Raw genomic sequence first — 14,832 nt, 5'->3', positions numbered from 1 at the left:
GAAGACAAGCAACTACAATGAACATAGACGCGAAAAAACCATCATTGTTCAACCAAATTTTCCCCGACTGGAAGAACGAAGCAGAAATCTACATGATAGCCAGTGGAGCGTCCAAGAAAAGTCAGGAAGTTCAAACAGCAACAATACTCAACTGTGCTGGTCCTGAGGTAATCAAAGTTTCAAAGCAATTTACATAGCCTACTTAAGTGAAGAAGACAAGAAGAATCCAGAAATCCTGCTGGAAAAACTGCAAAATTTCTGTACGCAAGCAGAAAGCGAACTCGTTCACACTCGAAGATTTTGGGGAACCAAAGTAAGTAAACCCTTTAATTTTTTCCTGACTGAATTACGAAAAAATCAGAACTATGCAATTTTGCTAACTACACCGAATGGATGATTCGCGATAAAATTGCGATATCGGTATGTACGAAATTACAAAGCATTTTAAATTGAGAAGAAAATCTTGATTTGGACACAACAATAAAAATTTGCCGCAATTTTGAATTAAATCACCGAATTCTAGAAGAAACGACTATTCTGAAACAAATATCCACAAGCTTGATCGCAAAAGTAAGGAATACGAATACAACAAAAGCGCAAATAGTCACATTGTTGCTGAATGTAAATTTTGTGGTCGAAAACATCGAAATAGCAAATTCTTTTGTCCCGCCTATGGAAAAACTTGCACTCACTGTAAAGGAAGAAATCATCTTAAAGTTGTTTGTAAAAAGAAAATTCACCAATTGTATGATGACGCAGTGAAGCAATCGCCACACAACGAACGTAGTGCCGACAGCGTAGCCGTATGCGTATACCTTCATGGAGTGAAAATGAAACTATTAACTCGAGGCTAACAGCACTGCTGAAAGTAAACTCTTTCTATGTTCGATTTCAACTAGACACTGGAGCTGATGTTGACACGATCTCAAAGAAATTTGTAAATGAAAAGCAAACATCCAAATGCACGAAAGAACTGACTATGTGGAATAAAACATCGATGAAGCCTGTTGGATAAACTACTTTAAACGTTTGTAACCTGAGAAAACTAACAATGTTTATGCTGTTAAATTTATCGTATTAGATAATAAGTACAATTGTCTGCTAGGCTTAAGAACTATCCAAGGAATGAATCTTATTTCTGTTAATCATGACGTTTTCATTGCTAATGTTAACTGTGAACTAGGTGATTTGGGCACTGTTTCTTTGCAGATTGATACTAATGTCTCGTCGAAAATTTTGCCCTGTGGAAAAGTGCCAATTGCTTTGAAAGAGCAAGTGAAAACTGAGCTAAAACTTTGCAACACAAAAGAACCATTAAAGCAACACAATGAAAGAACTTTTCCTTTCGAAAAATGTGGCGTCCATTTCTGTGAATTCAATGGTAAATCTTATCTAGTCACTGTCGACTATTACTCTAATTTTATAGAAGCCGATTTGTTGACATCCACAACCGCAATGTCTGTTGTACACTCTTTGAAAAAACATTTTGCACGATATGGTATTCCAAAATGTTTGAATTCTGATTCTGCTGCTATTTTTATGTCTACTGCATTTAAAAACGTTTGTGCTAACTGGACCATTACGCACACTGTTTCCAGTCCTGGTCATAAACGAGAAAATGGTAAAGCGGAGTCCGCAATAAAAACATTAAAAAACATGTTCAAACGTACTTCTAAAAACCATGACGATCAGTATTTAGCTTGAAATCCGTAACACTCCTCGTCAGGAAGTTGGTGTTAGTCCTACTGAAATTGTATTTGGACGACAAACTCGCTCTGTTCTACCTGTGATTACCAAGCACTGCAAATCTGTGGATTTTTTTATATTATTTTTTTTTTATTTAATCGTATCTTTTCTTTTTTTTACTTTTTTCTAAATTCGTGCGGTCACACTGAGCCGGTTTCCTGTAATTTTGCCTTGCTGAATCTTTTACTGTATAACATCAATTTTTTTAAATGCCTTTGAAGACTCACAAAGCAAAAGTTCAGGAAACTTGTCACCTTTTGAAATTTTTCTTTGTGTTATAAAGTTTAATCGCCCTTGCACTTGCAAGTGTTAATTGTAATTGTAGGACTATTTCACAAAAAAAAATTATTTTTTCTATCTCACTTCTAGGTTTGATGGCTGTGAAATTTTAAGATAGTGGTAACACTGTTTTATCGATGTAATATTTTAAACTTTTGGGTTTTGCCATCTTTCCCTTTTGTTGGTGTCAAATTCGTATGTTTACTTTGCCGTTCTGTACAAGTTTGCGCCAGCAGCAAAAAATAAAATTGAATTGAATGCAAAATTTTACAGATTCTGGGCAAACTTCTTTGCTGCTCGAGATTCTGGATTTCAAGCGCTCTGATTGGCTAAAAATTATCCTTAAAGCTCCACCTCTTTTGGTATTTTATAGCAATTTTTGAATCTGTTGGGGCTGCATGGAAAACAGCCCCACCTAACCGAATAATTTCACAGACTTTTTAAAGTTAGTTTTTATTTCAAGGAGTGGCGATGAGTCATGAATGTAGAAGTGTTAGCTGTAGAGTTAGGGTATTCAGCAGGTTAGGCTATAGCAAGTGCTAGGGCATCTCAAAATCACTTGAACCTTGTATGCAACGGCTAGGCTGGTCAAGACTAAGCTCAATACTAGTAAAGTTTGTCTCCAAAGCAATGATGTTTTTTTTTTTTAAATACACATTAAGAATACAGAAGGATGCTCAAAATTTCATATAGGTTACTGATCACATCACTGTTACGGACAATTTTCACCAAATTAAACGTCATATAAAACCGTTCAGGTCTACTGAATCTTAGCATCTTACGTCATGGAAATTGCTAGAAAATGTCCAAATATTGCACCATCGTTCGTAAGACCTGATGAAACATTGCATCACCACCTTTAAACACCTGTTTGAATTGCGTGACAATGTCTTTTATTATTGCGTCACAGTTACTGTTTATGTGAGTTTGAGATATCGCAAATTATTCTAATCATTCGTAAGGTTGTTGCTTGAAAGTTGATCGCAAATTTAACTGTTTCGCTTAGTGCTTGCTAACTGGACAAAGTTTCCGTCTTTTAACTAAGTAGTTTGCATTGTAGTGACAAGTTTTAGTGGTGTACAGTGTTGCACCCCATTTTCGACAGTCAGGTGGCTAATTTTACAGAAATACTATTTTGAATAGACGGTTTCAAAAGAGTGTTTCTTCGGTCATTACATACAGACGAACGGATCCGAAAATCTTATGTTACAATTTTCCCACGAAGAGATTATGGTTTACCGCTGTGACAATAAATAATAAAAGACGAGTTCTTGTCAGTTGGTAGGCTGCAGAAGCAACAATAATAAAAGACGATTCTCTGGCTAGTGTTTGTACGGAAGCACAGGCAAGACATAAATAATAAAAGATCGTCTTTTATTGTCTAGTGTTTGGTACTGAAGTCTCTGTCTAGTGTTTGGTACTGAAGCAAAATAATAAAAGACGATCTTGTTGGTTTGGTAGGCTACAGAAGCAAAGAAATAATAAAAGATGAGTTCTTGTTAGTTGGTAGTCTACAGAAGCAAAAGATTAAAGCCGTTTTTTTCTCAGATGGTGCAGAAGAACTTCAAGTTAAAAATTAAAGGCGTTTCTTTGTTGGTTATCAAGAAAAACAACATTGACATTCATTGGCAAGATACAAGATTAAAGACAATCGATCTGTGCTTGAAGATTCAAGTGGACGAATCCAAGCAAGTTTTGTGGAACTTTAGGACTTCATATACCCGTAGCCTACAACTACGGTATTGTGCATATAATCTCTTTTTGTATTTTTACGGTCTTTGGAGTTAAGTTTTTTATAACTTAATTTTGTGTGTTTGTGTAACTTAATTTTTTAATTGTTAAATTTAGCCCCAACATTTAATATGTCTACACTCGGTGGCGACAGGGACTCGGCCGCCGTCGACTCGACTGAGTTTAAGCCTGATGATGTTCTTTGCGGTCGGGCAGGCCATTCTGGGGAGGGACCCAGTAACGATGAGTCTAAATCAGTTCGAGAGGCCAGGCATCTTAGAAGGGATATTTTGACTCAAATTGAGGAGCTTTCTGTAGCCCCAGGTTCTTTGAGTGATAAGCAGGAACTGTTAATTTTTAGATCTAAGTTTTCTAATTTAGAAGAGGATTTACGGCATTTCCATGCACTTTTGAGTAAAATTTTGAAGTCTGCAATTCTGGCAGAACTTCGTGATAGGGTAGATCCGGAATTTAACTCGTTAAAAAATAACTTTGAACAAAAAGTAAGTGAGTACTCAGATATGTTGGATGCTGACATACATCCTGAGGATAGCGCCTCAAATGTAAGCACTAGGATGTCTACGAGTTCGTCTCGGATTGTGGCACAAATTAACCTACAGCTAAGACGAGAGGAGCTCCAGATACAAGCTGAAGCCAAAGCAAGAGCTACTGAGGCCGCCGCGAAAGCTGAGGCCATACGAGCTGAGGCTGCCGCGAGAGCTGAGGCCGAAGCGAGAGCTGCTGAGGCCGCCGCGAGAGCTGCTGAGTTTGCACTCAAAGACGCTCAGTTGAGGGCTGAACAACGTAAAGAGGTAGTTTTAGCTGAATATCGTGCAGATGTGGGCTCCCGGCGTAGTTCTAAGAAGGGCTCTTCTAGCCATTCCTGAAGTGAACATCAATCACAGTTTAATTTACATAACCTTTTCCAGGCGCCTGTTCAGTCCGTGAGTGGACCAGGGCAATCCACACGTTTTCCAGCTGTTTCAGGGGGTCTCGGGGCCGCAGCTAAGGGTCTTCCCAAGGCTGTAGAGCCAAGGCCGTTGAATTATAACCTAACTCCTCCCCCAGAGCGTACAGGTCACGGGGCCGCCATTAGCAGTAATGTTTTGCAGCCTTCACAGTTTTCTGCGCCGCTAGTTTTTGATCACCCAGCTACACGTAATTTGGGTGCTGGCTGTGAGAGGCGTATCGCGTCTACTGATTTTAACGTGTGTGAGGATCTTGATCGGGCTGTGCATGTGACTGAGCTCACTCAGCCCCTTGAGGAATATAGCTTGGTTCTCCCGCTAAATCGAGTTCTCAACAACAAGATTGCTCTTTTGAATACCAAAATAGTAGGACGTTTTTCGATAAGGCGGCCTTGATTGGTTACGATGGTAATAATATGCCATTTATCTTCTTTAAAAATCGTGTTACGGCCTTAATGGTAGCTTCGCCCTTTAAAGGAACTCGTTTGACTTTGTTACAAGAAGCTTGTGTTAGAACAGCTGCGCAAACGATTGCTAATTTGGTTTCCGACACTCCTGGCTTGTCAGAAGAAGACAGGATAGAAATGTCGTTAGCTCGCTTGTTCCAGCGTTTTGGGGTTCGTGGAGGTCTTTTCGCCGAACTGGAAATTAGAAAGTATCGCTATGGTAGCAAATTGACTTCGATCTTTTCCAGTGATTTGAAAGTGTTTATAGATGAATTGTCGCAGTGTCTGCTTTACGCGCAAGCTTATGGTCAGCGTGACAAATTGGAAGGACGTTTTGTTTTGGATTTGGCTAAGCGACTCCCGTTTGACGCTAAGCAGCGTTATCTTGACTTTTTAGGTGATCAGTATGGTGGTACTGATGAGCCTACTTTTCAGAGTTTGTTTGAATTTGTAGTACGGGAGGAAACGCGCAAGTCGACTGATTTTAGCATTATGCTAATGGGCGATTCTGGTGAGTCGCAGCATTTTAAAAAGTTTGGCAAAGGAAAATTGCCTTCTTGTCCGGTTAGGCAGACGTCGGTAAAACCCCATGATAATGTGATTTCAGGGAGTTCGCAGTACTCGACTGCTGTTGGCGCACCGCGCGGTGGTGTGGCCAGACGTAGTGACATACCGGCATGTTTTTATTGTTCGTCACGTGGTCAAGTTGAATATCATTTTTTTGTCTAATTGTAAAGATTTTTTGCGCTTGACACCTAAAGATCGGAGAGATGTTATTGTGAAAGCTGGCAAATGTTTGAATTGTTTGCGCCAGCATATGGTTAGGGACTGTAATCATGCAAACAACTGTCGTCAATGTGGGCCTAACAACGATAGGAAACACTATTTTCTTCTGCATGATTTTTATGTGACGTCACGTGATTCTCTGGATTCGATCTGCAAAGATGATGCTGGTGCCAGAGTTCCTGTGCGTAATGTTAAGATTGGAAATGTTAAAGCAGCCTTTAACCGCATTACTGCTGCTCGTGTTTTGAATCCAATGACGGGCAAATCAAAGTTGGTGTATTGTCAGCATGATCCTGGTTCGCAGTTGACTTTTGTTTCGAGTGATTTGGTGTGCGAACTTGGCGTTAAACCGTATGACAGTAGTAGTAGTAGGTATTAGTAGTAGGCATCCTTCCATCTTTTCAGATGATGGTAGCACTCTGGGTACGGCAGCTTCTCATATGGCTCTGAAGTCCAATCCTGGCGTGGCAGTCTCGTCCACAGTTTGGACATATGAAATCAGAGGAGTTCTGAGGCTGCTGTCTCTTTTTACTTCTTTGTCTTCTTTCCTCTAGTTGCTTCCTCCGCCTCGACTGACCCTTTGCTAGACCCGCACTGACTTCGTAGCGCCATCTGTTGCGATTTGCTGCGATCAGTTCCCAGCTGGCAGGGTCTATGTCAGTCTGCTTCAGGTCTCGTTTGCAAACGTCTCTGTAACGCAGTGCGGGTCATCCTACTGGGCGTTTCCCGGTGGCAAGTTCACTGTACAGAATGTCCTTTGGAATGCGCCCATCCTTCATTCTGGATACATGCCCCAACCAGCGTAGACGTCGCTGGCAGAGGAGAAGGTGTATGCTCAGGGAGCAAGAACGTTCCAGAACAGTGGTGTTGGGTATTCTGTCCTTCCAGGAAATACCAAGAATGCGCCTCAAGCAACGAAGGTGAAAGCTTTCAAGGCGGTTTTCTTGTCTGGCGTAAGTGGTCCAGGACTCACTACCGTACAGCAGAGTATTAAGAACACACGCACGGTACACTTTGAGTTTTGTGTTAAGTGTCAAAAGATTATTGTCCCACACTCTCCTCCCGAGTTGAGTCATCACTCCTGCAGCCCTGGCTATCCGTCTGTCGATTTCCTTATCTAAGGACAGGTTGCTGGTGACCGTTGAACCAAGGTAGATGAAGTGGTCTGTCACTTCGAGCACTTCTGGTCCTATGGTGATGACAGGTGGCTTGGGGACATCTTGGCCCATGACTACTGTTTTCTTGATGCTGATGGTCAGTGCGAATTCCTTACAGGCGTGTGCAAACTGGTTGAGCAACTGCTGCAGCTCGTGCTCGGAGTGTGCTGACAGTGCTGCGTCGTCGGCAAACAGCAGTTCTCTGATCAGCACTGTGCGAACCTTCGTCTTGGCTCTCAGTCGGGCCAGGTTGAACAGTTTCCCATCACTGCGGGTGTGTAGGTGGACACCTTGTGTGGAGTGACCGAATGCAAACTTCAGTAACAGAGAGAAGAAAATCCCAAACAAAGTCGGCGCAAGGACACATCCTTGTTTCACACCAGACCGAATTGCGAAGGGTTCAGAGGTCTCCCTGTCGTAACAACCGCGTTACTGCTGCTCGTGTTTTGAATCCAATGACTGGCAAATCGAAGTTGGTGAATTGTCAGCATGATCCTGGTTCGCAGTTGACTTTTGTTTCGAGTGATTTGGTGTGCGAACTTGGCGTTAAACCGTATGACAAAGCGTCCTTTAAAATGGATACTCTGGCTGGTCAGAAACCTACTTGTGCTAACCTTGTTAAACTCAACATCCAGTCGCTAGAGACGGATGAACTGTTTTGTGATATAACTTCGGTGGTTAACCCAGCTTGGGCTGACAATGTTAAAACTTTACCGCATAAGCAGGATTTAAGTGGCTTCTGTCATTTTCATGGCGTGAATATGTTTCATTTGAATGATTGTAGTACTGTAGATGTGCTGATTAGCAACGACAACGCTTATTTGATGTGGGCTAAAGAAGAGCGTGTTGGTGAAAATCGTAGTGAACCGCATGCTTTACTCACTCCTCTTGTTGGCTTGTGGTGGTAAGTCACCCTTAGATGAAAGCGTTGCTAAAGTGTGCAGAGTGAAGACGTCTTTAGAGTCGGATGTCATCTCTGGCTTTCAACGTAAAATTGAGTCTCGTGACATGGAAATAGCAGACCTGAATAAAATCATTCAGGATTTGACCTTGCAAAATAAAACCTGTGAATTGTCTCGCAATGACATTTTGGCTAGAGAACTTGTTGAACCGAATATTGAATTGAAAGATGGTCGATTTGAGATACCTGTATTGTTGAAGGAAGATTGATTTACCTAACAATTTTGTGTTGGCGTCAGATAGAGCTGCTGCTTTAAGGAAGAAGGCTTTAAAACAACCTGAACTTCGTGATTTCCTTACTGACACCATGAAGGATCTTAAATCTAATGGCTATATTGAGCGTGCTGGTGAAGCAGAAAATGTAAATGGATTTGAGTGGTATTTACCATACTTTGTGATGTCTCAATTAAAAAAGCGTATTGCTTACGATGGCAAGTCTGAATTTCGAGGAACTTGTGTTAAAGATGTAATGTTTTCGTGTCCTGACTTGTTAAACCCTCTGGCAGATGTCTTGGCTAGATTTCGGCTTGGTGGATTTGGTTTCGTGGCCGATATGACCAAGTACTTTTTTCACATTTTGGACACTTCAATTCGTAAGCCCAATTTTATTGAACTGCTTACGTACACAGGCAGTGCCGTTCGGATCGAGAACGAACGCTCTTTGGTACCCTTGAGTGACGACCCTAGGGATTTTACTGTCATCACCCTTGCCTCACTTTTGACCCCATACTTAGACCCATACTGTGATGTTGGGAAACCACATGATCGTGACCAATTAAGAAGGGATTATCGGTTCAATTTGTCACTTTCTCAGCAGTTTTGGAGTAAATGGATCGATTTTTACTTGCCAGGGCTTCAGGGCCGGAAAAAATGGTTAAGAATGGCCGAGAATTTGGAGCCTGGTCAACTTGTAGTGGTGGGTTCTCTCCAAGACATTAGTAAACGTGGGAAGTATCAACTTGGGAGGGTGCATGAGGTAGTTCCACAAATTAGGAAAGGAAAGCCTGTGGTTCGTAGAGCTAAAGTTGCCGTCTGCAACTATGATGAGAGTACGGGGAAAGTGAAAGTAGACTACGTGTTGAGGGATATTTCGTGCCTCGCCCCCGTAAAGAACACCTAAGTGTTAGGGTTTGAGCCTGGTTTTGTCTGCGGTGGCCGACACTTGTCTGAGCCCAGAACAGTCGGTTATTATCGCAACCATTGTATATAGCGTCATTTAGCGTGTACCTATGGTACCAATTTCATGTATCGTTGTGTATTATTCTTATTGTTGTTCATTCTTTGCATGCCCTTTGTATTTACGTATTAACTTAAACGTGAGTAATTCAAACAATTTGTGTATCGTGTGTTTTTATTCATTGGCTCACAATTGTTCTTAAATTCTTTTTTAGTTATGCCATGTTAGACTGTCATAACTAGGGGCCGCTATGTTACGGACAATTTTCACCTAATCAAACGTCATATAAAAACCGTTCAGGTCTACTGAATCTTAGCATCTTACGTCATGGAAATTGCTAGAAAATGTCCAAATATTGCACCATCGTTCGTAAGACCTGATGAAACATTGCATCACCACCTTTGAATACCTGTTTGAATTGCGTGACAATGTCTTTCATTATTGCGTCACTGTTACTGTTTACGTGAGTTTGAGATATCGCAAATTATTCTAGTCATTTGTAAGGTTGTTGCTTGAAAGTTGGTCGCAAATTTAACTGTTTCGCTTAGTGCTTGCTAGCTGGACAAAGTTTCCGTCTTTTAACTATGTAGTTTGTTGTAGTGACAAGTTTTAGTGGTGTACGGTGTTGCATCCCATTTTCGACAGCCAGGAGGCTAATTTTACAGAAATACAATTTTGAATAGACGGTTTCAAAAGAGTGTTTCTTCGGTCATTAGATACAGACGAACGGATCCGAGAATCTTATGTTACAATTTTCCCACGAAGAGATTATGGTTTATCGCTGTGACCAATCAAAAATGCAGAAGTTTTAAACCAGGTTGCTTACATCAAGATAAGGAACTATTGAACAACATAACTCAAAGGCAACTCAAATTTCTCGGTCACATCATCAGAAAAGAAGAATTCGAAAATCTTTGTCCAGTGGCGTACGCAGGATTTTGTCAAGGGGGGGGGCCATTGACAGTAGCGTATAGACATAAATTTGTAAAGGGAGGGGTTTGACAAGGGCGGGCGAAGCCCGTCCGCGTTTTTGCCTGAGAGGACACCCAGCGGCGGGGGGTCTGGGGGGCCTCCCCCAGAAAATTTTGAAAATTACTTTGGATTTGGTGCATTCTGAGAGCATTTTCAACAAAAATGTGGATATGAATATTCCTGTAAAATGGTGCTGTCAGGTGGCATAGCAAAAGGATAAGATCATGTTTTCTTCGGCATTTTTCGGAAATAAAGCTACGTTTCTATGTTTTCTTGTTGCTAATTCCCGGCTGAGATGTTTGAATGTTTGGTATTGGCAAAACTCGCTCTTTCAATGCAGTTTTGTTTAAAATTAGGCAAGTTTTTTTTAGACTGAAAGCATCATTCTCAAGCATAAAGAGACTGATGGCATGATTTTCAATATCGTGATGTCACACGCGTGCCAAAGGGGGGTTTTAACCCCCAAACCCCCCTGGCTACGCCACTGGCCATTGATATCCAAGACGTCTTCACGATATCCCAGTATGGTTTTAGTTTAGACTTTATCCATTTTTTTCTCACTATAATAGGCTTACAGAACACCATGCTACATTGGAATACCTGGGGTGGGGTTGGTGGATTGGGCCATGTATTTCGTATTAGCTTAGTCTATAGAACAACATTGTTAATTGCTCTGACAGTGCAATCCAAAACATATTAAATGCCTTAATCTACGTCGTTAACTACTAAAACATTTTTAAGGGGGGAGAGGGTGCCCCCCCCTGCGTACGCTAGTGTCTTTGTCTATGCGGTCGCTTTCTCGGGAGACGTACTCGTGGCAGCCAACGAACAACGTTTATATATAATTTTCAACGAAATACATCAATCAGCCAACCAAGAACACTTTGGGACACTGCACGACAAAGGGACCATTGGAAGAATTTACGAACTGAGCATCTAGTTCGTCAAAGGCCGCATCGTCTATGATACTGTAGTAGGAATACATCAACTTTTCAACAAAGTTTGAATGCATTTTTTCAAAATTTGGGGTAACAACATGCTCAGAACGCACCAAATTTAATGCAATTTTTCAAAATTTTCTAGGGAAGACCCCCTACACTCCCCCGCGAAGTCGTTTGCAGCTCCACTGCTCACAAACGGGAACCAGCCGCCATTATGAAATGATATTAGCTTAAATGTACCAAATTGTGAAGACCTCTGGATCGATGACTGCCCTGGTTTGATGTTTCTGACACAAAAAAAATAAAAGTCAGTTTTGACAAATTTGTTCAGTCTTAGCCTAATCTAATATCTTCTCTGCTATTGATGTTCAATCTGTGGACCAGTAAAAATTCTAGCTGGACCACATTGAGAATCAATGCTCTAACCTAAAAATAAGTTTCATTACGGTTTTAAACAACAAAACCTAAACGAATAGGCTACCCAAATTAAAATTAATTCCATCCTTAGAGTAATTCAAAATCCAATGGGCCTATCAGCAAAATCACTATGCCATAGTAACGTGACTCTGTTGTCTTTACTGACCTGAAACCTTTGCTAGCAAACTATGAAAAATCATACAATAAACCTGTCCGTCTGTTTCTCAGTTTTTAACTGTACTTTATCTCATGACAAACGTCATCTTCATAGTTGTCATCTTTGACGGATGATTTAACTAGCTCTTCCCGGTTTGCGAATTACAACCTGATTAAATTTTCCTGGATTAGACAAAGTTGATCACTTCTCTCTGAACTTGCAACATTTATTTCAAACATAAATAAATCATCTGTTGCCTATTTAGAAAGGCTTTGCTTGTATCGTGTTATTGTCTTTCTTTGCGTTGTCCAAAGATTTAGATAATTAATTAATCATATCGTGAAGTAGACGCAAGTCGCCGCTAAATCAACATAGGCCTAAACGAAAAATACAAATACAAAAAACTGTTTAGCAAAATGGTAGTTATTTGATTGACACTATCCTTTTGTATGTCAAAAGCCTGAGATCACTGATAGCTCAGAGCATACGCAGACGGTTTGCTCTATCAGTTGCTAATTGGAGAAGTCGTAGTGACGTCACACGATAACATGTTGTCATTGACGTCTTTTACCCCAGAGAACTGTTTTAGCTTACACTGTGAGAACGTTTGCAGTTTGTACAATGTAATTATATGTTGAAGTAACCCAAGCACACATTTATTTAATTCTGTAAGAGTGCTCACTTAAGCATACTTTCAAATTCATTTTTGTCTCATAGGAAATTGTGCTGGTTGTGCAATCATGATGAGCTGATAATGAGCTTACGTCATACTTCGCCATTATCTACTGATACTGTGCTTCGACAAAACAAATCTCTGTGGTGGAACTTTCCTACGTTAGGGTATTCGTTGAGGAAACGTATTAAAAATGTAGTACATTCAAAGATCCAACCACAGCGGCAATCAGTAGTGGATAAGGGGAGACACTTATTTTTTCATCAAAAATATAGTCTAATGCTACTAAATAGTCTGACCAAGGTTTAAGGTAGCCGAGATTATCTGTTGGTAAAATACAAACTCTCACGGTCTTTGCGTATGTCACTGTATTTTTGGATTGAATTATTAAATACGTGATTATGAAAAGCATGCTAGTAGGCCCTGGGGTGCTGGAAGCGGTGGGGCAGGGGGGAGGCGGATGCCCCCCTGTCCTCAATTTTTCTGCAGATGGAGGGGCAGGGGGGGCAACGGTGCCCTTTTAAAGTCATGTAAGCTACTGCACATTTCGCAATATAACAATATCTGCTATTCACTTTTAGCCTAATTATAATCTTTCATTTTTGCCTCAAAATAATATTTACGGCACAAAATTTTGCAACGTACAGGCCTTAAAACTCGTTTTTTTTCGGCAGCCATTGTGGCTTACCGGGAGCTCCTTCTCGGCGGCCAAATCTGCGGGCTTGGAGGCCAAAATACAAATAACGATAGCACAAGTAAATACAATTAAACTTGCAACAATATTAAAATGGTCACTTAGCGTTGTTGAAGGCTGGGCCTGGGCGACGTCCTACAATAGAATTGTTGCACCATGCAATAACAGCTTTATCGGGATTGTAATCCAGTAGCCTACTAGCCTACTGCGGGACCATCTAACGACACTCGCACGAGTGTCTCCAATGTGGCTGATTTTAAAGAAGTTGGCCACTCCCCTAGAATTCTTTTTAGCAACGAAAAACAACGTTCGACATGTGTTGACGATGACCGCAGAGTAATAAAATAAGTATTTCAATGATGTGAAGGACATTACTAAAAGAAGCATAATTTTTGCAAAATATGACCTGAAATGTTTTCCCCTCGGATGTCAACTAACTTAGTTCTCCTTTTTAACAATGATTCAATGTACGACAACATCGAATCGACATAAAAACGACAATATTACTAGCCGATGTAAATTAGCACTTCGGATTAAGACTTTGTTAAAATAAACGTTGGGAATTACAAACAAGACTTACAGCGCTGGTGATCGCAGATGGATATATTCCATCAATAAAAAATATTCCCGCACAATGCAACAGTGGTGATTATGATGCGCTGACCTAATTTTGCGTCACTCTTTGATACTACATATTTTCCACAGTTAATCCACAATCATTCTATTGTGAAATTAAATAATTGGCTAGAAGAGACCGGCGACCAAACTTGGCCGATTGAGGAGGTAGCATCGGCGGTCATTCAAGCACTACTTAGCGGCCATGGCCGCAGGCTGCTTTAAGGCTTGACAGTAGGTTACATTATTATAACATAGCATGATGCCCTTCTTTGTATACCGGACACTTGTAGGCTATCATTACTCAATACATAGTGAGCTGATAGATTAGCATTATCGCTATATCTTATCTTAACACTTGAAAAAAATTGGCCTTTTAGTAAACAAAAGTGCCCTTTTTTCGTAATCTTGCCCCCCCTGTCAAAAATCGTTCCGGCGCCCCTGAGTAGGCCTAAACGGATAAGCATAGCCACATGGAGATGCGGCCTGATTTGTCACATTTTGCAGATTTTGATTACAGCTACTGCTAGTGTTTGACTGACATTTTCTGAGATTCTTTTACTTTTTGCTGTTTCCTAATGATATAAAAGCTTTTTGTTGCCTTGGGGAAGCAATAGCAAACGAGAAAAAGTAAGTTGAAAAACGCTGAATCAGACTGTTATTGAAAAATTAACAGTCTGACTAGAATCTTTGAAGTCAAATTTCCTTTGCTTTTCAACATGTGAGGGTGTTAAAACCTATTGTGTCATGTGGGGAAAACAGTAAAGAAAGCATAAAAATATAATTTTTAGAAAAATTTATTTAAACATTCGCCCAAGTTAGCAAAATCTGGAAATTTCTGCAAAATGTGACAAATCAGGCCGTATCTTTAGGTAGCCATGCGATAAGTAAAAATTGTAATACTGTAGTTTGAATAGACGCAATGGTTTCAGATTACAGCATGAATCGAACCTCTCTGAGAAAGTTAAAATATCGAATGCAATTTATTACGGTACTAAAACAAAATTATCGCTCTCTGAACATATGCTACAATATTAATATAGCCACATGGAGATGCGGCCTGATTTGTCACATTTTGCAGATTTTGATTACAGCTACTGCTAGTGTTTGACT

Source organism: Aplidium turbinatum, chromosome 1, assembly GCF_918807975.1.
Source record: "Aplidium turbinatum chromosome 1, kaAplTurb1.1, whole genome shotgun sequence".
Lineage (NCBI taxonomy): Eukaryota > Metazoa > Chordata > Ascidiacea > Aplousobranchia > Polyclinidae > Aplidium > Aplidium turbinatum.
Note: the sequence above shows the minus strand (reverse complement) of the source record.